General features: G+C 42.9%; 1 long non-coding RNA gene across 1 annotated transcript in view; it reads left to right on the plus strand.

Moving 5' to 3' along the window:
* The first annotated feature begins 513 nt into the window (after positions 1-513).
* Positions 514-23,871, plus strand: part of LOC113459803 (uncharacterized) — a 58,775-nt gene continuing 35,417 nt past the window's right edge. The window contains exons 1-4 of the long non-coding RNA XR_003381352.2: positions 514-728; positions 15,176-15,274; positions 17,690-17,791; positions 18,381-18,461. This is a non-coding gene — a long non-coding RNA (uncharacterized LOC113459803). The remainder of the gene's footprint in view (positions 729-15,175; positions 15,275-17,689; positions 17,792-18,380; positions 18,462-23,871) is intronic.

Consider the following 23,871-nt stretch of genomic DNA (forward strand, 5'->3'; position numbering starts at 1 on the left):
GCTCTGGCACTCCATGCATGGTTTATTTCCCTCCAGCACTGGCTAGAACCCCTGTTTGGGCCTGCAGGATTTACAGCCTCTGGCAGGCAATGAATGTATCTGACAGATTTTCCCTGAAGTAACGTTTACTGATGTTTTTGGCAGGTGAGGAGGGACCCAGAAGACCCAGCAGGTGACTGGTGTGAGCCCCCAAAAATGCTCTGGCTGCATTTCTGGGCACTCCACAAACATCAGGGCCTGGTGAGTGAGGGGAGCAGTGCTGGTGTGTGGACAGCAAAACACGGGGAGATGTCAGCGAGTCCGTGGACAGCAAAACACGGGGAGATGTCAGCGACTCTTCCAGGGCCACATGTTCTTCACAGGCTGAGCACTGCTGGAGGCAGTTCAGGCTAGCTGGGGTTGAGCTGTCCTTTTAAAATCAGCCTTCAGTGCGCCGTGCTCTCCTCACAGGCTGTGGCATCCTCTGCTGAAAGCCCCCGAGGCTCTGCTGAGCTTGATGGACAATTCCTTTTCTTTCTTCCCCCTTTGTGCTCTCTCACAAAGAGAAACTGCTTCTCTTCCAGGGAGAGGAGGGAGGGAGGGAGGGGAGGAAGGAGGGAGGGAAGGGAAGGAGGGTTTTCTTCTCGGCCTGGGATGCCTGCACCTCCACACTTCCAGCCCTGTCCTACGGCCAGGCTGGATCGCTGTTGGTATGGCAACGCTTCCCTGCACCAACCAAACCGTGAAAGGTGAGGGAAAAATAATTATTCATCTCCATTTAGCTGATGGTGGTGTATAGGCTCCCAGAGATCGGGGTTTCTTACAGGAATTTATGATGTGGATGTGTCCTGGTGGTGTTTTTGTTTAAGGTATCCACAATGGCTGGGTCCCCCTCAGGAATCAAGGTGCAACCAGCGCTGATCTGAATCTTTAAGTGGCTTTTGACAAACGTGCCTCAGGGAAAAAAAAAAAAAAAAAACCAAAAAACTGGGGCTTTCAGGAGCCATTTGACATTGTTCTGGCTCTGCAGCCATTAAAAGGGCTGTCCCAGGTGAGCTGATCAAGGTCACAGAGGTTACCAGTGCTGAGGTGGGACTGAGACACATCTCTAGGATTTGAGCTATCTCCTGATGCTTTCTTTGCTCTGATACCTGCTTTGCAAATCAAACAAAGCACAATTTCTGAGCCCGAGCTTCTCTGTTCTTGGGTGGACAGTTTGGATCTTCTGAAATATCAACAGCAATTGGGAACAAACCCCTGCAAATGAAAGACAATTGAATGAATTTGCAAAGCCATCTGTGGAAAAGTAGAAGACAGTGGAGGACATCCTGCCTGTCCTGGATGTTGTTGATCTCCATGCCCAGTGGTTTAAGTATGTCTGTGTGCTTTGAAAAAGGATTTCACAAGCAGGAGCCTGTTGCCTTGACCTGAACTTAGCAAAGGGGCATCTTGAGGCATTGTCACATCTTGGGAATGTGGCCTAGCTTTGCATCATTTATGGAGTATGCATTATTCTGGGCTAATGTGAACGTAAGCCTTTGATCTCATGCCATTGCACCAAGCAAAATAGATGTAACTGTTGAATTCCTTCCTCTTTTATCATTCCTCAGTCAATAATACTACAGCTTACCATTCCTCCATCCCCCTCCTCCTTTGTGCAGCTTCTGGGGCTGTGTTGCTTTTCCTTCTGGTTTTCAATCCTGCTGCATTCCCCACGCTTTCAAGACAGGTTTTATACAGGAAAAAGGAAAATACATTTCATAATGCAAACATGCCCTGCTCAGCACTTTCTGTTATCTTATTTATACACTGCAGTACAGCTTTCTATGACCCAGTGATTATCATTTCCCAGAGCTATCATCACTTTAAAGCTACCTCTGGGTTGTGCTCCAGCAGATGGTACAACCCCACGAGCACTGTGAGAGCCTGGAAGGGAGGGGATGGGGCAAGTTGTGCTCACACAAACCAGGCTGCTGCCCCAACAGCCAGAAAACCTTCACCTTGCACTGCTTCTCACACTGTTCAACTTCAGCCTGTGTTGTTGAGCCCTGTCAGGCTGTTAACCACCAGGGAAATCAAGGTGGCTGTTTTTCTTGGGGTTTGGGCCTGTCTACTCGCTGGCTTTTTTTTGTTTTTTTTTCTTCTTTTAATTTTTTCCCCCTGCATAACAACTGAGCTGATTAATTCCAAGATAGAATACCAAATAAGTAAGAGTCATTCATTATATGCAGTATTCTAATAGATTTCAATGTGATCTAAACTTGGATTGAATGCTAACCCATTGATTGCTATTCAGTTGTTTAAGCAGCTGTGCTACTAAGCTGAGCAGTTGCTCTGTGTCATCCTCCTCTTTCTTCCTTCGATTTCTACCTCCTTTTCTCCACTCTTGAAATGGCTAACCCCTTGTCTATACATTTTGCTTCAGTGGATTGTGTCCTTTGTGGCTGGCTACCAAGCACACAATGGGAATGGTAGACAGCTAAAGTCATGAAAGATACGTTATCCCCACGTAATTGGGTGAAATTCCCATGGGTATTTCACCAAGCCGAGCAGGTTGTTATCATTCTTGTTGAGATGATAATAAAGAGGTGTGATTTACTGCTCTGGTTGTTTCAAAGGTGTCATTTGAACCTAGGGGAGTGTGGTGCTGTTAAACAGACCTGGACAAAGCCTTTCAGAGCCGTGAGTGCACGACTGTAATTGTAGGCAGGGGCATTAAAAATAAAAAAAGGGTTGATTATTTTTCATAATCCTGCACTTTTTCTTTGACTCCAAGTGAAGTTGTGGGTGCTTTCCCACTGTGCAAATGAGGCTCTCTGGAGTGTGCAGAAGTATTTCTACACACTTGCATATGTACAGATACTAATTGAATGTGTACATGCATTTTTATACATGTTAACATAAATATTTAAGGTCTTTTATGGATATCCAAGTGGTTTTTTCTTCCTCAATGGTGACTTAGCTATGTTTGCTTTCATAGCTAAAGAGGTGTTCAATATATCTTGTGGAAAATGTGGCTACTTTAGCTATCTAAATCTGAGTTAGATATCTACCTTTAGGCTACAGTGTTTGAACCTTCTGGTGTTTACCTTTAGTGAATCCTGAATCTGACCTTGTGGCAAACATTGTGAAAAGTCCTCATTCATTCACTTGTTGGTGCTGAAGCCTTTTAATAATTCTATGGGTTCACCTTTTTCCTGGGAGCATTTGTGAAGGGTTATTACACATGGTTGCCTGAAGCTGGGAACGAGATCTGGTGCAATAATGCGCGAGGAATCCTCATTAAAAAAAAAAGAAAAAAAATATTAAATTTATTAGCAGGCCTTTTATTTTTCTTTCCATAAGATTGTATTGGGTTTGTTATGAATTCTGCTGACACTTCTGCAAAGAGTCAAAGTGAGGCTGCATTGTGGTGGTGTAAAAAAAAAAGAAAAAAATCAGATCTCTTTCATATCCACCACTTGGATGCCAGAAGTGGTTAGTGCCAATGGCCATTCTTGCTTTAACATGTTACAGATAGGAAATAGCTGCAGGGAGAATTAGAGAGTGGGAAAACAGTCAGCTGGCTCATGGGTTAACTGTGAGATTCCTGGTAGCAGAGAATTTCTTTCTTCTTTCTATATTGAAGCCCATGGTTGATAAAGCTGAAGTTCTACATCATAAATTCCCATTTGGACATTCAGTTTTGAGAACCTACATCCAGCATCCTTATCATTTTGATGTTAAAGTCACAATCAGTAATGAAATCTGCTTGCTTTTCACACACTGAAATTAGCTTTGATTCTTTGCCTGAAACATATGTTTAAAAGGCAACATGCACATACTGTGCACTGACCCTATCAAAGCAATAAATACCATTGAAGTCATTTTCCGAAGCTGCCTACAGCATTAGTTTATTTTTAATATGGTCCCTCTGAAGGAGTGGTGTAGGAAATGCCTATGGGAGCTATTTGAATTGTCTGTCTGGGGTGAAGTCCCTACCTTGCCCTGCTGAAGAAGAAAGTAAGAGGGGATACTAATTTCCCTTTGTTGTTGCAAGAGATGATGTTTAATTCATCGGATTTAGAGCCTTTCTAAGGAAAATTGTATTCTGTTTTGGGCGAGAAAAATGCTTCTTTGATACTTAGCATGATTTGAAGCAAGGGATGAGGGAGGGAGATTTTGCTGTTACCAGGAATGGGGTTCAGTCCATGACAGCTCTCCTGGTTCTTTATGACAACTGTTTTATTCTTTTTGCTCCTGCACTGTTACCTGGCCATTCCTCCCAGATCCAGAGGATCCATCTCCTCTGTGGAACAAGGAGGAGATGGGCACGCACCAAATGACCTTTTCCAAAGTGACCCCTCTCACCCAGGCAGGCTCTGCTCCCCATCACAGCTGGGGAATCACAGCATTTGGAGCTCAGGGGAGCTCTGTGCCAGAGACCAGAGCACAGGGCTGGTTTCACACTCTGGTACCACCCTTCTTCTCCCTGTACAGCCCCAAAATGTCCAGCCCTTCCTGTGTTTTGCTGTGCCAGAGCCAGGGAAGGTTCAGACAAAGCAGGCAAAGAGTGGGTGAATTTTCTGCTCCTTGAATGCCAGATGACAACATTGAGCACGGTTTGGATTCTACAAACCTGAAAGATTGGTCTCCACTGGCAAGGGGAAGGCATTTTTTGTCACTCATGGTCACAATTAGAATGACAAGGCCAGGCTCCTCCATCACTGCTCTTTAACACTGTCAGCACCAGCTTTGCCAGAATTATCCTGTCTGAAGCATGAATGGACCTATTCATTTCCTCACTTTGCTTGACCTAGGAATCTAGGAGCTACCTGATGGCATATGGGCTGCTTTCTCCTGTAAAGAAATTATTAAGTTAAAGACTGGGCTAAAAAAATGTGCTCTCCGAGCCATGAAAGACTAATTTTATGTTTGTTTGGACATATTTGTAGAGTAGCTGTGTTATGCACCATGCTTCTAAATACTGTTTCATGCTGAATAATGAGTTTGAAATCTTTCACCTTCCAGGGCTTGTATTTGTGTAGAGAAGAGAGGGAAGCATGCAGGAGAAGGATATAGTTTTTAGGAGCACACTTTGATTCAATTTTTTTTTTTTTTTTGCATTTTATTATGGCTGAGGCAGGAAAACACACAGATCTCATGCCCAAGACGTGTTTTCAGAAACGCAGTGGTTTCGTTTTAAATGGGTCCCCAGAGAAGATGATCTCAAGCAGGGAAATGTGTGCAGTCTTTCCAATGAGATAAGAATAATCATTGCATTTCTGCTGTGCGTTTCTGCAGCGCTGTAAACACTCAGTCAATCTCAAGATGGAGATCGCAGTTCAGCTGCTGACAGTGGAAGCCTGGCCACCAGTGTGGGGAAGCAGCAGACTTGCATAGGAATCTGGTGGCAAATTTACCAAGAAACACCTCATTTTCTTGCCTGTGGATGAAGCAGGTGCACATGGGTGTCAGGAGCCTTGTGGGCTGAAGTGAATCTTGCTTTGTTTTCAGGAAACTGTAAAAGGCAGGTAAAATCCAGATGGGGTATGAGCCTGACACCAGACTGTGAGCTCCCTGTCCACATGGCAGAGTCTTGCCCAGCTGTCCACTGTGAGAGCAGTGAATTTGTGGAGGTTGCTGTCCGAAACATTTGGATGTTTCATGGTAGCAGGGTCTAACTCATTAGCCTGGTTTAATTACAGGAAGATCTTGAGCCCCCCTGTGTCACAGACACATTTTATGAAAAATCCTATTTCCTTAGGATTTTTCCTCCTGAGAAGCTGAGAAGTCTCAGGAACAAAATGCAAACAATGGTTATCTGCTGCTGTGGAATGCAACAGGTGCATCTGTGATTGGTCTCATGTGGTTGTTTCTAATTAATGGCCAATCACAGTCAGCTGGCTCAGACTCTCTGGTCAGTGACAAGATTATATTATCATTCCAATCCTTTCATTTCAAGCCTTCTGATGAAATCCTTTCTTCTATTCTTGTAGTACAGTTTTAATGCAATATATATCATAAAATAATAAATCAATCTTTCTGAAACATGGAGTCAGATCCTTGTCTCTTCCCTCATCCTTGGACCCCTGTGACCGCTGTCACACCCCTGCTTATTGTCAGCTTTCTCAGCAAAGCTGGTGGCATCAGTCTTGCACAATGACCCAGCCAGCCCGTGGAGGAAGGCCATCATTATTAGCTTGTCCTCAGTGTAAAAGTGGCCACAGAGACTCCTTTCTTTCAAGAATTGATTCTGCACAGCAGCTAATGTTGGTCCACAGCAAGGCAGGTTCCTGATGCAAAAGGGAGGTTTTGACCTCTCCAGCTGTCCTGGTCCTGAGGCTCACATGAATGTTTGTGGAAATTTTGGAAGTTACCAGAAGTACCTGAGTCATCAGTCATTCATGTAGGCCTGGAAGAAGTTCTGGGCATCACTAGGTAACCATCAGTCACAACACAACAGAGCACAGGGAAGTTTCACATTTCTTTGGAAGAGTTTTCTGAGCGTTCATGTGAGAAGTGAACCATGCCAGACCTGCTCCTCACACCCAGATTTTGGCCCTGTGGTGCTGCAGATCTTGTTGGGTTCAATTGTGCACCAGCAGACATGAAAACAGACTAGCCAGCTCTGAAAGCTCAGAACAGAAGGACTATTAAAATCTCAGAAATTAATGGCTTATTTTATGGATCTTGATATTTAATCTGAAAGGTTAATTTTTGTCAGTAGATTGTCATTTAAAAAGATGTGTTTTGGAAACTGCTGTCCATTCTAAATGAAATTCTCTGTATTATTTCAATGAAAACCAGCACACAGCCTAGTTAATTTCCCATCTTGAAAACCAATCCATGGCTAAAAGAGATTTTATTAAATTAGATTTTAAAATTCAAGCTTCATATAAATTCAACATAAAATGCTTTAAAACTATTTTTAAGGAAAATGTAGAAGAAAAGGTGGTTTATTTAAAAGCCATCAAAATAAAAAATACCTTTTTTTTTTTTTTGTAAAAGGAAGATTCCTCCTGCTAACTAATTCTCAAGTCCCACATGGATTGGGTTGACAATATGAGTCTTTCTTTCGTTTGTTTTGTTGCAGCTGGATTTATAGGCAGCTTTTCAGAAGGACAATTTCTTTGCTTTTATGATGGGCTAGAGGGCTTAATGCTCTCTTGCAAATTATTCTGATTGCACAACTGTTAGGCACAGTAGCCACCAGGTTAATATTGGTGTTTTCTTTCTTGCTGCAGAGTTTGCTCTTTGCAGCACCCTTGACCAGAAAGCTGCTGCTCACCCCAGGACTGGTCCCTTATGGGATGAGTATTTTGTGTTGGAGCCTACTCCCTCAGAATTTGGAAAAGCCCAGGAAATGATCCAGTCATCCCCTTCCATTTCCTCCTTCCTGCAGCACACAAGAGCTTTTGGAGACCCTCTGGGCTGCCTTTAGGCTGTGAAAACTCTGTGGGCAGCCACCCTTTGAGGGCAGTTCCTGCTGAAACCTGTGACAAAGCCCCATGATTTCTCTCCTGGCTTCCCAAACAGAGCTGCAGCTCTAAAACCCCCCTACCCTGGCTGCTTATGGGATGCAATCACTGGCTAGAGGAGAAACTCATGCCCTAAGCAGAAGAAGACAGGAACCATATCCCAGCAGAATGAAAGAACCTGAAATCTGTCATAGAAGAAGGAAAGGGAGAAAATCCAGAGAAATCATGTCTGTGCTGTCTGGTTTATCCTTTGTCATTATTAAGAGTGCTATCTTTAGGAAGATAGTTTTTGGGATAATAAAGATTGGGCATTTAGCAGCCTGAATAAAATCAGGTTCCTATTCCCATAGATACGTTTTTGTCTGGTGTCTGAGGCTTAGGAAAGGAGTGTTGCAGATTTTACTCACCCATTCATAGCAAGCAACTAAATACTGGTATTTTTGAAAAAAAAAAGAAAATAAGGAGAAGGAGAAAAATGAATCTTTTGTCAATTTGACCCACCACTGGGGGCTTTTTTCATTATTGATATATCTGTAATTTTCATCTGCCCTTTATTCGGCATGTATATTTATATGTGAGTATTTTTTTTTCTCACAAACCTGCAGTGCAGTGGAAAGCTAGATTTAAATATTTTCAGACCGACTGTACCCATCATTTGCATTCCACTGACTCATTCAGAGCAAAGACATCTGAGCAGAAATACAGCAGATAAAAGAGAAACCATTAATCCAGGGAAGATTACTGGCACAGAATCTTTATCCTGTATCCTCCCTGAAATGAGACAAAGATCTTACTATGTACATCCCTCTGGCTTAGCTTCAGAAAGTAAGCAATACAGTAGTGTAGACATGGTACTTTTTAAAGGCACATTACACTGGTCTGAAACTTCAGTCTTCTGGCAGAGCTCGCTGCTGCTGAGGTGTTTTTCAGTGGTTGCTTCCTCAGAAGAGCTTTCAGCACCCCAAAAACTGCTTTCTGGCTCCTGCAAGGGCTAAGACAGCACCGATCTGCTCCTAAGAAGACAGTAAGTGTCAGCTGGAGCATGGAGACTGCTCTGCAGCAATGTGGGTTACACACGAATTTCACAGGGTCTTGCTTCTGCTGACACCTCATCTCCATGTGAGCTCTGAGTGCTAGTTAGCTTTTAATGAGCCTAATAAGGCTGAAGCTTTCCAGATCCTGGTGCTTCAGTTCTGGAAGCAGAGCAGGGGGGAAGGTTTGGCCGAGGATGTTGAGCAGGCTTGCCCTTTCCAGGAGACACTCATTCCAGGTGACTGGGCATATTAGATTTCAGGCTTTTATCTCCCTTCCCCTCGAATGTGGCAGGCTGCAGTTGCCTTTCCTTCTGCTGGTTGTTTGTCTCTCTCCCCCCTGTCTCTGTGATATTGATTCTCAGTTAAAAGAGCTGAGGGATGGAGCTGGGGAAGCATCCCTTTCTTCTCTGGCAACCGGTGGAAAATCCAGCTGCCGCATGAGTGCTGCGCTGTCTCGGTTGCTGCTGGCCATTGACCATCTCCTGCAGGAGGATTTCTGGAGAATAATCATACAAATATTCTCCTGCAGGAGATTTTCTGTGCCATAATAATAGCAGAGCCTACTTCAGTCATTTAGGGCTTCCACTAGAAGCAGCCCAGAGGGTTGGATGGTTTTCTGGAGGTAGCTCCATGTGTTTGTGGGCTTATCTTGCTATGGTGTGCATTCAGCTATGAAATAAAATTGCAGGAAATGATTCAGTTTTGAATCATTCTATTTAGACTGGCAGAAGCCAAAAACCCTCCTGTGAGCTACAACAATGTGGACTGCTATTCAGATGGGAAATGTAAATACTTCAGCATGCCTGATCAGTTGCACTAGAAGTGCAAGCAAACTGCTCTGCAGTGTGGATTCTCAGCTTTTATTCCAGACAGTTTTGTTCCTCCAAACCCTCTTTTTCAGGTGAAAAATGTTTTCCTTTTCTTGTCCCTGTGTGGGGTGTATGTATGTTAAGACCTCTGGAAAAGAGCTAAGCACAACAGGAACCAAGACCTGGAGGAAGCTTCTTTCTAAACAATCCAGCATCCTCTTCCAGTTCAGAGCAGAAGAATATTTAGGTACATGGAAAAAAACCTTGCTGTTGTGGAAAGTTCAGCTTACCAAGAGTAAACCACGATCTCTTTGTTGTTTCAAACTGACAAAAAGTGAGGTCAGAAGCAAATCTTGTTTTTTCCATAATCCAGAGCCCAAAGTCTGCAATGGCTTTCCCTCTCACACTAATAATGTTCACATTATCCATTAAAGGTGATTTGATTTCAGGTGTCAGCTTAGAGATCTGGTTAATAATCTTTTTTCAGTGGAAACCTCTTCTTAATAGAGTAGTGTTGGCCTGTTTTTAACTGCATCTTCTTCTCCTGTAAATATCAATTATCTTTCCTGCTCCATTTTAGAGCCTGTCACCTTGCCAAATGGTGAAATATGAAGGTTTATTTATTGCATGAAATATACCAAGGCAAAAAAAAAAAAAAAGTGATATGTCTTTTAGTGTGCCCACTTGGTGTTGTTTGTTCCTTAGATTTGAAAGGCAAAAGTACAGTTCTGATAATGCTGTGAGTTCTGTACACTTCCTGCTAGAAATGGCTCTTTTCTGCCTCTCCTCTGGGTGCTGCCTCCAGGGCCTGTGCTTTGCATGCTCCCTTTGAGCCACATTTTTTGTGTTGTTCCTCTTTGTTCAGGGTTTGACCAAGTGACATTACAGGTGGGAGGTGGGAGGAAGAATTTGCAAGAGAGCTTCAAGTAATCTTAGATCAGCTCGTTGTCAACTGCATTGTGTTCCTATGCAGGATGCTCATTCCCCTTTTGATGTCTCTGCAGATGTTTCAGGCTTTACATTAAAAAAAAAAAGTATTTATAAGGACACATTACCTCACCTGAGAGGGTGTCATTGTGCTGTATTCTTTACATACAGTAAAATTGCTTCTCTGTTCCTCCTACAAGCTTAGCATCCCAATGATCAAGACAGATAAAGCTTTGGAAGTGAGAGGTCCGAGGTCACCTCTGCAGGAAAGCAGCAGAGCACATCTCCCATCCTGTGGGCAGGTGACAGTCTGCCTGGCTCTTTCAAAACAGTTTTGACAGGAGGACATTTCGCAAATCTGAGAAGCAGGCTCTGCCCATTTCCATGCTTGCAGGAAGGGTGTCTTCAAGTGAGGAAGCTTGATTACAAAGTCTGCTGAGTATGCAAGGGAAAGAATGAAATATTGCACTTGCCACCATCCTGATTTTTGTTCTTCTCTTCCATTATCTAAAGGAAATATGGTATGATCTTTGTTCCAGTCATTGCAAACAGTTTTCAAACATGGTTTGAAAGAGAAGATGTGTGGGATGGGACCAGGAGTTTTTCTTTTGTGTGTCTGTGTGTGCACATGACTGTGAAATATCTGATTTTGCAAAATCATTACATGCATAAAGTTAAATCTTTCAGCAAGCATTCACACATTGCAGGCTGGGGGTTACTGGTCACTTGCCACAGAAAATAAATCTTTCAAGGTCCTGCAGAAACCATCCTCTGGAGTTCCTTTCATCTCATAAGGCATTTTGCTAAGCCATGCTACCCCCCAACTCATGAGGATGGATAAGGCTGAGGAAAGAGCTGCAGCTTGGTGAGAAAGAGGAGCTGAGATCCTCCCTACCTCATGGTATAGAGAGCACATCAATGCCAGGAGCTGCACGTGAAGAATGAGAGATCCCTGCATGTTGCCATGGAGCCCTTCTGTCTGGACCTCAGGCATGCTGTAACATACGATCCCTCTCTTTGGCCCTGCTGTAGGCAGCCCTGGTTAAGTCCTGACAGCATTACTGTGCTCAGTAATCAGTGCTGCCCCCATAAAACAGCTTGGTGAGTTTCAGCAGAGCCATCTCTGGGGCTTGCACACCCTCAGTCTCTGCTTTCTTCCATCCTCACAAACCTGCACCACCACAGGGCTGAACATACTGAGGAAAGCTCTTAACAAAAAAAAAAAAAAAAGACAAAAAAAAAGGCAAAAAAAAAATCCTAGTAGATAGACATGATTATTATTATTTTTTTTAATAATTTGTTTATTTGCCAATTCTGCTTCACCCGGCTTCCCTCTCATGGTGCCTGTAACTTGACTTTATGAACTTTCTTATTAAATCAAGGGCTTCTGGACATTAGGTGGTGGAGTGGAGGAAGAGCCACACACGTTTTCAAGGAAAATTAATACTGATAAGGTGCTGGCCACTGTCTGTCCTGTTATTGTTAGAATGCACATTTTTCCCCCTAGAGTGTAGAGCACCTTCTGATGGAGTGCTCCTTGTGTTGAAAAATGGCAAGCATTAAAGACTCCGTGCCACTTCATTGCTAAAATGTTTACTAGAGCAGGCTTGCTTCCTCCATCTGAAAGTGTGGTGTATTTATAGGAGCATCCTGTAATGGAGCATCCTGCACGCAGCAGTGTTCTGAAGAATAAGGGAAGACTCTGTGTGAAGGGGTGGGCTTGGGGTTGTCCCCTCTGTTGTCCCCTCTGTTAGCAGGTGCTGGCAGCACGCAGGGGGCTGCAGGAGCTGACTGACTGCAGCAGATACCCTCTGGAATGTGGAGTCTGTGAAGCCCCTGCAGGGGATGGGAAAGGCTCACAGGGCTGAGGAATTTGAGTTCTGGGACCTCTGCGTGAAATTGCCAGGAAGGATCAACTCTGAGCTTTAAAAGGGGGATGTTTAGGTGTTTTTCTGTTGTTGTTAAAATGTCAGATCACAGGGCTGCATGCCCGTGTAAACAGTGCAGGTCAGACCCTCAGCTGATGTGCAGTGGCAGTGTGCTCCCTGTAGCAGCTGGGAATCCTGGACTGTGGGCATGGGAAGGTTCCTGCCCTGCTCCGTGGCTGTGGGTGCTGGAAACAGCAGGAACAATTGGAGATGGAGGTCACTGAAATGACAAGAGCAGCTCCTGTGATCTGGTGTTGTCAGCACAAACACAGCAATTGATTGAAAAGTGTCTGCTAACCAGGCAGCAAAGAGAGCAATTAGAACTGAAATAGCAAGAGGGTCTATTTCAGAGTTTTATGATTCCAGCTTGCACCACCCCACTAATTTTAAGTGCTGATGATTTTTTTTCTGTCTGGGCTGGAGTCAGCTGGGGACCAAGAGCCATCTGGGGCTGAACGAAATTCAGAGTTTCTCAGAGCTTCTGCTGTTTGGAGTGTGACATAAACACACCCTGAAATTGAAATACAGTCCTCAGATCTACCTTGGGGATTGGCAAGGATCACTGCAGATCCTGGCAATGGAAACCATGAGGTCTGTTGGAGCCAGGAGGTCTCAGAGGTATATGGTGGAGTTTTCCCAGCTGGAAGCCTGTGCCAAGGCTCAAGCTGGACAACATTTTAGGGAGGTGTGTGAGTGATACTGGAAACCAGACACCTTGTTAAGGTCCACAGGATGTATGGGGACTCTGGGCAGCTTGCTAATGTTGAAGATCAGATGCCTGAGCTCTGAGTGAGGTAAAGACTTTTAGGGAGTCAAGGAGGCTTTCTGGTTGTCCTGATCTCCTAGAAATGTCAAATTTGAGAAAAGAGTAGACCTAGTGCTCTGCTGGAGGAAAAGTGCTTGGGGATAAGTAAGGAAGGTGAGCAGGGTCAGGTTAATGGGTGCACCATTTGGAGACAGGGCAAAAGTGACTTATCACCTGAATGGAAGGAAATGGTGTCTACAAAAGAGAGTTCCTTGCAGGCAGCTTTTTTTTGTTGTCTGTGCTGAAGTCTGGTGTTTGAGGAAGAGCAAACAGACCCCAGGCATGGGTGAATTCCACTGGTGTGAGGCTCTGTGGCTTGGAGCACCACTGATCACACTGCTCAGCACATGGATCGAGTCTGAGTCAGAACTTTCCACAAAGTGTTCAGTGAGGAACACTCTGATCTCTTAATAAATATTAGCAGTACAGTAACAGCAGTGCAGCGCAATGTTCAACAGTCAATTACTTGAAGGGCTGCTTTATCAAGTAAGAATGTGTAAAAGATTTTCTTGGATTCTTGTGTCATTGCTTAGGCTGGAATGGTTGCTGCAAGAATCACCGTGTTAACCCTGGATGTATTCCAAGCTGAGTAAAAGTAATTTTTAACCATCTACATTGAGGGTTGAGTTTGCTGAATGCAAATCTACACAGTGCAAATGCAACATTAAAAATGGTGTGTGCCCATGGCATTGAAATCTGTGTTGACTTTATGGGGAAACAGAGCACCTCAGGTAATGGGATGATGAACAGAACTACCTCTCCATGTTCTTTCATTACCCCCTCATCCCACCCAGAGCTGCTAAAAGGTAAAACTCTGCACCATTTATTCCTGTTGTGAACGGCTGCTGTAGTCTAAGAAAGGAACTGAAATCCTCTCCCCACTCAGCTGAATGTGCCATTCTTCTGAAAACCAGCCCAAGTTCACTCCAGAGGTGTCTGCCTCTCCCAGTCAGGTGAAGGAGTAATTGTGCTATTTAGTTTGCACGAAGGTGGCAGAAAGCAGACGTGGATTTGAGCGCTGCTGTCTCACACTGAGCAGCATGAGAAGCCTTTTTTGAGAATCCTGGTTGCAACTGCGAGGAGTTGCTGGTAGCCCCAGCCACTGCTTGCTGTGAGCAGAGGTGACTTCTGTGCCCCTCCTGTTGCCAAGTGTTTTGGTGCTGACTGCAAGCAGTTATCACTATTTTCCTGCTGTTGTTGCAGCCGTTTTTTTGCTTGGCTCCAGCAGTCGTTTCTAACTAGCTGACAGGTTTGGAGGGCCCTGGAGGCGTAGTGCAGTGCTGTTGCAACAGAATTCTAGATGCCTGTTTGAAACTAACCAAGCCAGCATCAGGATTAAATTCCTTGTGCAGAAGTCATTACCATGGAGGAGCGCCGTTGTGGCGAAAGCATTTCAGGCTTCAAGGAAAGATCACATATAAATGTTCTTCAGTGATGCACAAATAGGTAGACAACACCACCTCAGAACACCCAGTTCTTGAGTGGGCACATGAGGAGCTTGCTTTTCCTGGCTTATTCTACATCATGAGGAAAAAAAAAAAAAGGAGATCAGGTCATTTTATTCTGGAAAGCATTTTTCCTGTCTCTTTGGCTGTCACATGTATTTAACTTTAGTGCCCTCAAGGACAATGTGGTGGATCAGCATGCTAAGGTCTACAGTCTACAGCCTGTAGTTTTTCATTTCACATTGCTTTAAGAATGGTCCTCTTTGTTTCCATTTTGAGCCACGGCTGAATTCTTACATGTTGTCTGATCTTCAGGCTCAAATACCCAAGAGAATAGGCAGCTGTGAATCAACCCTCTGTGTGCTTTCTAGCAGGTAGTCTAGCAAAGAAGGCAGTATGCTTCTTATTTCTTTAAATTGATAGGGATTTGAAGGAAAAGACTTTAATAAAAGTCTCATGAATGATTATTTTCTTCCTGCTGACGATTCTGAATTGCATGCAGAAATATAAGAACCTTTTAAGAGAGCCCTGTGGGTTTAAACCCAATTCTTTAGATTTATAATTAAAGCTCATTGTCTTTATGCTATCCTACACCTTATGAGAAGGATCACCTTTCTAATTACACAGAACCAGGAGGTCTGTCACATGCTTTTACTCAGTATTATGGTACACAGTTGCTCTATTTTTTTTTCCTTCTCCTTCTCCTTCTTCCAGAGATTCAATATTATGTTTTGCAAATTCAACATAATGATTTTCTTTTTTTCTTTTTTTTTTTTTTTGTTTTTGAGGCCAGATGTTTCACTCTGCTATGTTAAGTCATATTGACATACTGCCATGAAGTGGAAGCAACTGCTACTTTTAACATTGCTCCATATCTTTATTAAAAGGTATGTCTCATGCATCTTAATTCCCCACATACATGCTACCTTCCTCCCTCTCCTCCCCTCTCCCCCACCACCCTTCTTTCCTTCCTTGCCTAGAGAAGGGAGGAATATTAAAATTTCCTTGCTGTTCTGTCTGAGTGGTTAATGAGGTTCTAGGTAGCGTGATGAATATGCAGCGCCATCGATTCTGCGCGCGCTGCCTCTGTGTGTGTGTGTGTGTGTGTGTGTGTGTGTGTGCGTGTGTGCGTGCCTTTAATCACAGCTGGAATGCAAAATCAGGCCCCACCTTTCAACTCTATCTCCATCATGCTGAGAGAGTGAGAGAGAGCGAGACTGAGACTGCTAGACAGCTCGAAAGAGATTGCAGCTCAGATGTCCTGGAAAACAGCAAATCCCTCAGACCTGGCAGATTCCGTTACCATGAGAACTGCAGATATTTCCATTGTGATGGCTTGCTCTAGCAGCCATCTGTTACACCCATTTGATTAGGAAGTACAGTTCAGCTTGTATGGGATTTTCACTGCACCTTATCCCATGGCAGCGCACAGAAACTCTCTCTCTCTCTCTTTTTATATGCTAAACTCAATGTTTTTAAAGTGCTGTAATTTACTGAGGCTGAAGGCATTTAATGAAATGCTGGGAGGAGGTCACTGAGGGACAGTATCTCTGAGAAGAAAGAAGCACATGAGATATGTGAAGGGGATTAGCATCCAGTATATAAATAAGATCAACCCAGAAATTAGCTGTATTTAGCAATTCCTCATCCTTGCCAGGGAGAGGAGCTTGATATACAGACCTCATGAAGCCATAATAAAATTAGTAATTGCCTCCTGTTAGTTAATCCCACTCTATATATATTTATTGTATGCCTGCAATAAATGCATGCAGCAGATATATTTCAGGTCTTCTGTAAAAAAGGGGAAGGTGATGACTCTCCCCAGATGCCTGAAGTGGTGCAGTGGCTGCACTGTGTAACGATTAGATTAGCTCTAAAAATTTAATGGTGCCATTTGACTTTTCATAGACGCAGAACAACCTTAAACTTTCTTGAAGGTTTTCTGTGATTTACTGATTAAAACAATTGTTTGGAGTAGTGGAGTCCCTCGGTGTAAATTAGTGGTGGAGGAAATGGTAATGGCACATCAAATGGATATAAAAACAAAGGAGTCCCCTTCAATTAAAACTCTCCAGACATTCTTCCTAAGTGGCTGGCATTCCAGATTCAGGGTAATCTTATGTGTGGCATAGTTGCCTCGAGTATCTTAAAATGACTGAAGGTCTTGTAAACTCAGTGAAGCTAATTAAATGCTCACACACTGAAATGAATTTCTGATTGCTGCTAAGGAGGCATTGAGGTCAGCTCCTCTTTTCATTGCCCACACTTTATGGCCAATGCCAGATACTAAATAAATCAGATCCTCAGAATCAGGGGCTCTGTGGTTTTGTTCCTCTTATATATTCTCCCACCCGGCTGAACATAATTCCTTATCCGTCTTCATCTCGGCATGAAAAGTTTTCTCTCCTATTGTTTTTCCTCACATAGCACCAGATTACCATGGAGAAGACTATGATATCATAAGAAATGAATGAGCATGTTTCTCACCATGGGTGAAATATACATTCCAGACCTAATAAAGTCAGGAATCATGTAATGGGCCTGGTAAAAATGAGCTGCTTAGTTAGTGCAAATAGAAATGGTTCTCCTTTAGATCTCTGCTTCAGCAAAATAAGTTCTTAGGCACATGGAGACACATAAGAACATGTTTAAGAGCTTTTCTGAAGAGGGATTGTTCTTAAAATGTTTTACTGCATCTGAACCCACAATTTTTTTTTTAAAGTAAAATTTCTACTCTTTTTAATAATAATAAAAGATTTTCTTGTTGATCATGTTTGCAGCAAATTAGAACTTTCACTTCTTGCAGCCTCCCATCTCACATAATCCTGGAGGCTGAGCTAGAGAGAAGAGAGTCCTTTTTTTTTTTTTCCTTCAGACAGGGCACTTGTTTTATGAATGTGGTATCTGCCTTTGACAGGCAGCAGATGTATGGGAGCCCTGAAATCTGAAACAATAAATACCATTCAGAGTCTCACCACTGAACCTTCTTATAGTACTGCCTTTGTTAAATGAAACATTTACAGGAATACCATCCCCCCCTTCCCACCCACCTTCAAGGCTAGGATCTGAACCATGTTTTTAAAGTAAAGGTTAAGTACCTGAGGCATGAACAGTTGACATACAAAAGAAACTAAAGTAAATTTATCATTCGTTTGCCAGCTACGAGGTGTGTCGAGGGCTTTTTCTTTCTCTTTGTAATGCATGAGAAAACAAACCTGGGAAGCCTATGCAAGGAATATTTCTTTTCTACACTGGAATGTTAACATTTGCACCTTCTGACTTAATACTGTGTATTTCTTCAGAGTCATCAATCTCTTGAGAGTCATCTTGCCATCTGTACCAGCATTGCTCCAGGCTTCCATATGAAAGTCCAATCTGGCGGTATAAATACTGGATAATGAAGAGTAGGTGTTAAAGTTTCTGACTGGTTGGAAGATGAGTCTGTGTCTATGAAAGATCCGAATCCATGTGTTAAACAAACAAACAGAATCTATGTTAACATGGAAGTTCAACCACAAAGAGCATGATGCATGTTTGTTCTCATACCCTCTCCCACTCTCTGTGTTTTTTCCTCAATTTTTTTCCTCTATCTTCCTTATTTTTATAGAGTTCACCCATTTTCTGTGAGAAAAATGTTCTCTGACCACAGCATTGCACTATGGAGATTACAAATAGGGGCAGCATGTTGACTTCCTATAATGTAAGGTTCCTTTTTCTCCCCCTCTCCTTTTGCTCCAGGAAAGCTATAACTACATAGATTAGCAAAACTTTTGCAGGAATGGATGTAAAACAGATTTATCTCAGTGTCAGCTTTATCTGATCCATTTGGTCTTGCAGAGTTTGGATGGTTTCCTTTGTTACAATAACCAGCTTTCAAACATCTATATCCTTAGGGTATTAAATGTCAGCCTCTAGTGTATCGTTCAAGGATAAAAGATTGACAATACTGAAGTACTTTTTTTCCTTCTTTTTTTTTCTTTTCCTCTTCTCCAGCACTGGCAGAGTCTTTACTCTGCACACCACTGCTGACCCCAGAAGTGACCCACAGGAACTACTGGCAAAAGGAGTGAAAAGGTATTTCAGCTTGTAGGCATTAGAAACTCTCTTCATTAATAGCCCTTTTGCAGACTTTTCAGATAGATTTCCTGTCATTGTGATGAGGATATATTTGTAACGAGTCCCTTAAGTAAATGGCCAGTGGATAATTAATTGAACTAACTAGGACTTTCCATACTGTATTTTTTTATCTTATTTCCTTTTCTTTTTCTTTTCTTTTCTTTCCTTTTTTTTTTCTTTTTTTTTTTTTTTTTTTTTGAGATGGAGAGGACGGAAGACTTCCAGAAGGTCTCATGTACTGGGTGGTACAGCCCTTTTCTACCTGTCAGCCAAGCATTTCAGCCCTAATTCAAATAAAACTCTTAGGCATTCTGTTGGGAGAGGTAGAATTTTTTGTTTTGGTTGGCATCAGGTTGACTGCGCTTCTCTGGGCAAGGGGGTGACCACCCTGAGTCTCATCACTGAAAAAGTGTGGCAAAACCTGATCTTGCTGGAAGAGGCAGCTCAGAAAACAACATTTGGGTCAGTACTGATATCCACACTGTTGATTATATGACCATAATTTTGGTTCTAATTCACTTTGTCATTCCCATCATACAGATTCCAGTCTCCTAAATATGTGGCACCAGTGGAAATCTACAGTGAAGCAAAATTAGTCTTAATATTGTATTTCATTCTTAGATTGCCTTCTTAGCACTGACCTTCAGCCTCTTTAATTAAAAGTTTGCAAACATGCATTCCTTAAGTAATTTCTGACCTTCACAGCTGGTTATGAGGCAGCTGTAGTTGAAATTTTTGAGCAAAGTCTCTTTCCCTCTCTCAGGGGCCTCCACTTTTTCAGTTTTGGAAATGACTTATTAACTTTGCAGCCATTGGGACAACTCTCCAAAGAAATGAAGTTTCTTGATGAACATGCACAATTTTTCTCTGCACATCAAAGAGTTCAGATTTTCACTCCACTTGTCAGAGACTACTGATAATTACTTTTATTAACCATCTCACAAATAACAAATGTGTGAGGTCAAAAAAAGTCTCATTTGAACTTTATGGTTTCATGTGTGAAAAAAGAAATGCTACTAAGAGTAACTACGAGTGTTGGGTAAGGAGCCATAATTTTCTCAGTAAAAGAGAGCCCATTAAGAAGACAAAGATATTGGGGTGCTGCTCAAGTGCTCCTGAGATTTTGTTCTGATAATTATTTGCAGGTGTGTTTAAAACTACTTGTCTCTGTATGCTGCTTTGAGGAATAAAGGTGCTTTGCTACATCTTTCATTATTTTCCGTTAAAAAGGGTATGCCACATTAAAGGTCTCATTTCAGGCAACTTGGTCAGACTTACAGGGTTTGGTTTTGTTTTTGTCCTCACAGTGTTGGACATAAAACAGAAAAAAAAGTGAGATAATCCTAATCTCACTTGTGCCACTGTAAATCAGGGTGAGTTTTGCTGAAACCAGTGGAATCATCCCACTGTTTTAAGCAAACTAAGGAAAGCCAGGTATTTGAGTGCTGTACCAGTGCTTCCTTCTATTTGGCAATTGTGATCTGCTCTGGACCAAGCTAACAAGACGCACAACAAAACAACAAAAAAAAAAAAAAAAAAAAAAAAAAAAAAAAAAAAACCAAAAAAACAAACAAAAAAAAAACCAACAAAACCCAAAAACCCCCAAACAAACAAACAAACAAATCACTATAATAATATCATTGTTGGTGTCTAAAGAGTTGCCTCTGAATTTCAGTTGTGCAAAGTTGTGATCTTCTATAATTTTCTATAATTACTGCTTTAGTTGAGATCTTTAGACACCAAGTGTCCTGAGCACACCTCCTCATCTCCCATCCACCCCTGCTGAAGATGTGGTTGCCCTGATATTTTTGGATTCTTTTAGACCTGGAGGTGTAAGCTGGAGCAGCCCAAGAGCCCTGAGTACAAATTCCTGATTCCCCCCTGGCTCCTGTTTTAAAGATTTCCTCCAAGGCAAATGGAAAAGGGCCTTTAGTGTGTAATGTTTAAGCCTGTCTCTGCCTTTAAGTCTTGAGGTAAGTTATTTATGGGAAGCAGACATCTAGGCTAACTTACCCTTTTCTTCTGTGCATTGAAGGCAGTGAAGGTTGCAATATTAATTGCTGCATCAGCAACTCCAAGATTTAATGTTTTTCCCCATTCTGCAGGCAATGTATCTCTTGCTTGATTTCCCACATAGTCTTCACTTTCACAGCCATCTGAATGATAAGCGACAATAATGTCTCTGGAAGTGATCCATAAATCATATTCAAATCCACACATCCAAATGATCCTATTTTTAATCTCTAAACTACTGTAGTCTGTGCTTGCTAGTGCGTTTCAATTGGAAGCATTATGCTCCCCACCTATATGTTTCCTTCAAATCTGTGCTAATGCACATCCCTCCCCCCACCAAAAAAAAAAAAAAAATTCTACCTGGAGCTTGAGTAATAACACATAGAAAAACTAAGGACAATGAAGGCCTCCCCTAAATAAACTGAAGGGCTTGTATGAACTACAAATAACTCAATGTTTTATCAGGATCTATAGAGGGAAAGTGAATGGTCTTGGGTTTAGGTCGTGGCTTTAGAGTGGAGAGTACTTGAGTGTCTTTGCTCCTTTTCCACAGAGTTTCTACTCAAAGTCCCATCCAGTCTGGCCTTGAATACTTCCAGGGATGGGGCATCCACAGCTTCTCTGGGCAGCCTGTGCCAGGCCCCCACCAGATTTTATTTTGTATCAAAGAATATAAATAGTTCCAGGACACTGTGAACTTTCTCTCCTGGAACATCCATCATTTGTTGTTGTGGTCTTTATGGAGGTATTCCTGGAACAAATGCTTTTGCTTTTTTGTGGCTACAGCTGACACTTCCTTTCCTTCTTTAGCTCCCCTCAGTCCCAGGCTGGGGACTTCTTGAGATAAAATTAGAAGTGGTGCCAGGCTTCACCCAGCTGATGGCTGGCAACCCTATACTACAATGGCTATGTCCCTTGTGAAGGTTTTTTTGGGATCCCTGGGATTGCCTGTCCAGGTCTGCAGACCTCAGCACAAGAGAGAGATGGACCTGTGGGACCAGGTCCTCAGGAGGCCACAAAGATGCTCACAGAGCTGGAGCTCTTCTGCTGTAAAAACAGGCTGAGACAGCTGGGGTTGTTCCACTTGGAGAAGTGAAGACTCTGGGGAGACCTCACTGCAACCTTCCAGTGCCTGAAGGGGGCTTAGAAAAAGAGGGGAAAAGGACTTTTTATACAAACAGACAGTGACAGGCAAGGGGCAATGGTTTTAAACTGTAAAGGGAAGTTTTAGGGTGGATGCTAGGAAGAAATTCCTCACCTTGACAGTGGTGAGAACCTAGCAGAGGCCACAGAGGCTGTGAATGCCGCATCTCTAGAAGTGATCAAGGTCAGGGTGGACACTGATAACTTCTAGAGCTTTGAGCTGCCTGGTCAGATGAGTGGCAGAGAGGTTGGAACAGGGTGACCTTTAATGCCCCTTCCAAGCCAGGCCATTCCATGATTCCAGGACCTGAAAGCTCACGCTTGTGTCCAGCCAACTTCCTTGCAACTGGGTACCAAAGGAGAAAGGAGAAAAAACCCTCTTTCATCATCCAGGCCCACAGGTGAGCTAAAGCAGACTGTGCACCCCTTGTCCACCCCGTGGGCGTTGGGAAGATGGGAAATGGGCAGCTCTGACTCTGCTGCTCCCACATCTGCCCATCACGTGGCCCCAAGCAGCAGGTGCACATCCCCTCCACTGCCAGGGCACCTCATTAAGCTGACATCCCCCGAGGCACACAGCCTCCATAGTGCTACCCAGGCTGGAGAGATGCCTAATAAACTCAGTCCTGACCAGAATGCTAATGGGCTTGTGCCTTCAAAATGTTCCCTGCCCGTTGCACATGTTTCTGTCGACGTGATTGCTGTGGTTACTGGGGAGGGGGATTTTCTTTCCTTCCTCCCAGAGATTATTTTTTTTAATGTATAAATGGGATTCTTAGAACATTCAACTTGGGGTTTCTGACTTGTTTTCAACTAGGTTGTAATTCTGGGTGTCAATGAAGTATATAATATCTAAAAGGATGTTGGAATTTTTCTGTATTAGACAGGCTCCTGAGCACAATATCTCTTGGCAGCAGTGCTGGACTTCCAAGCAGTCATGTAATGTCAGTTCTGAGCCTCCACGTTCTGAGCCTCCACATTCAGTGTGTGCCTGAGCTAAATATGCAAACCAAACTGAGAAATTTGATAAAATCTCCATGCAGGAGTTTTAACTTTGCAGCCATGCTAATGGGGGAAAGTGAGTTATTGTCTTGACTTCTGCTTTGTCAGACTCACTGTTAACAGTATTGCAGGGTTTAATTTTTTTCTTGTTTGTTGTGTTGAAAGTAAATCAATATGGAAGTTTTTTGATACTATAATCTCTCTTAGTAATGTTAGTAGTTGATTACCTTTCGAGATTAAAAAAAGGGAAATACTCCTTTATCAAATAGTGCAATCATTGCTTGACAATATCAAAATTATTTATTGTGGCTTTTCATATAGTTTCCATCCAGCATTAGCCAAGGTGGAGATTCTCAGTTGAATTCCCATTAGACTTGCACCTATCTCTAGTTTGTTTTTTAACCAAATTCAGCCTTTGTGGAATTGGAGTGGGTGAATGACCCAATTTTATTGCAAGTGAGGCTTCATTGAGCAGCAGACAAAATATGGACCCAAAGCAGATGTAATCTGCTGGATGTCTGCACAGCCAGAAATAGGTGCCTGAGTGAGAATAAGACATTTTGGTTGAGTATAGAAGAAATCACAATTGGGTTCAAAGTCCAGGATAGGCACTCAGATGTCTCTGGGATGCAGCTTTTTACAGACCTAGAGCATCTCAGTGTTGGTAAGAGCACTGATGTTATTTTTCTGTGCATGTTCAAAGGGAAGTGTTTCAGTGTTTCTCAGCTGATGCAGATGCAGACAAAAGCTCTGGTTTTGGCTGTGTAGTTTTGAGTCAGGACTGGCAGTTCCCCTTTCCATCAGTCAGGATGTATAGACAGGTAAGAATCCCCATGGAGGCAACAGGGATCCTAAACAGAGCTTCCATCCTGCAACAAACCTGCTGCAGTTTCCTTCCACAGTGCTTATGGGTGGCAATATTTTCCTGCATCCTTGCTCCTTTAGGGCAAATAAAATCAACGCTAACTATTGCAGAGGGAAAAGAAAAAGCATTCACCTCTAAATAATATATTTTTTTCAAGTTTAAAAGTATGTAATTTCACAGGGAGCACTCTGGGACTCATCCTGCTGTGAAGCCATTGCGCAATTTCTCCCAGCAGTGGTTCAGGTGCCTACAATTCTCAAAACAGCCCCTGAGGAAGGCAGGGCTGGAGTTGAGCTGACAGCTGAGCCAGGATTTTGGCACAGGGCTCAGAGCACTGGGACAGGG

This window comes from Zonotrichia albicollis, chromosome Z (assembly GCF_047830755.1).
Source record: "Zonotrichia albicollis isolate bZonAlb1 chromosome Z, bZonAlb1.hap1, whole genome shotgun sequence".
Taxonomy (NCBI): domain Eukaryota; kingdom Metazoa; phylum Chordata; class Aves; order Passeriformes; family Passerellidae; genus Zonotrichia; species Zonotrichia albicollis.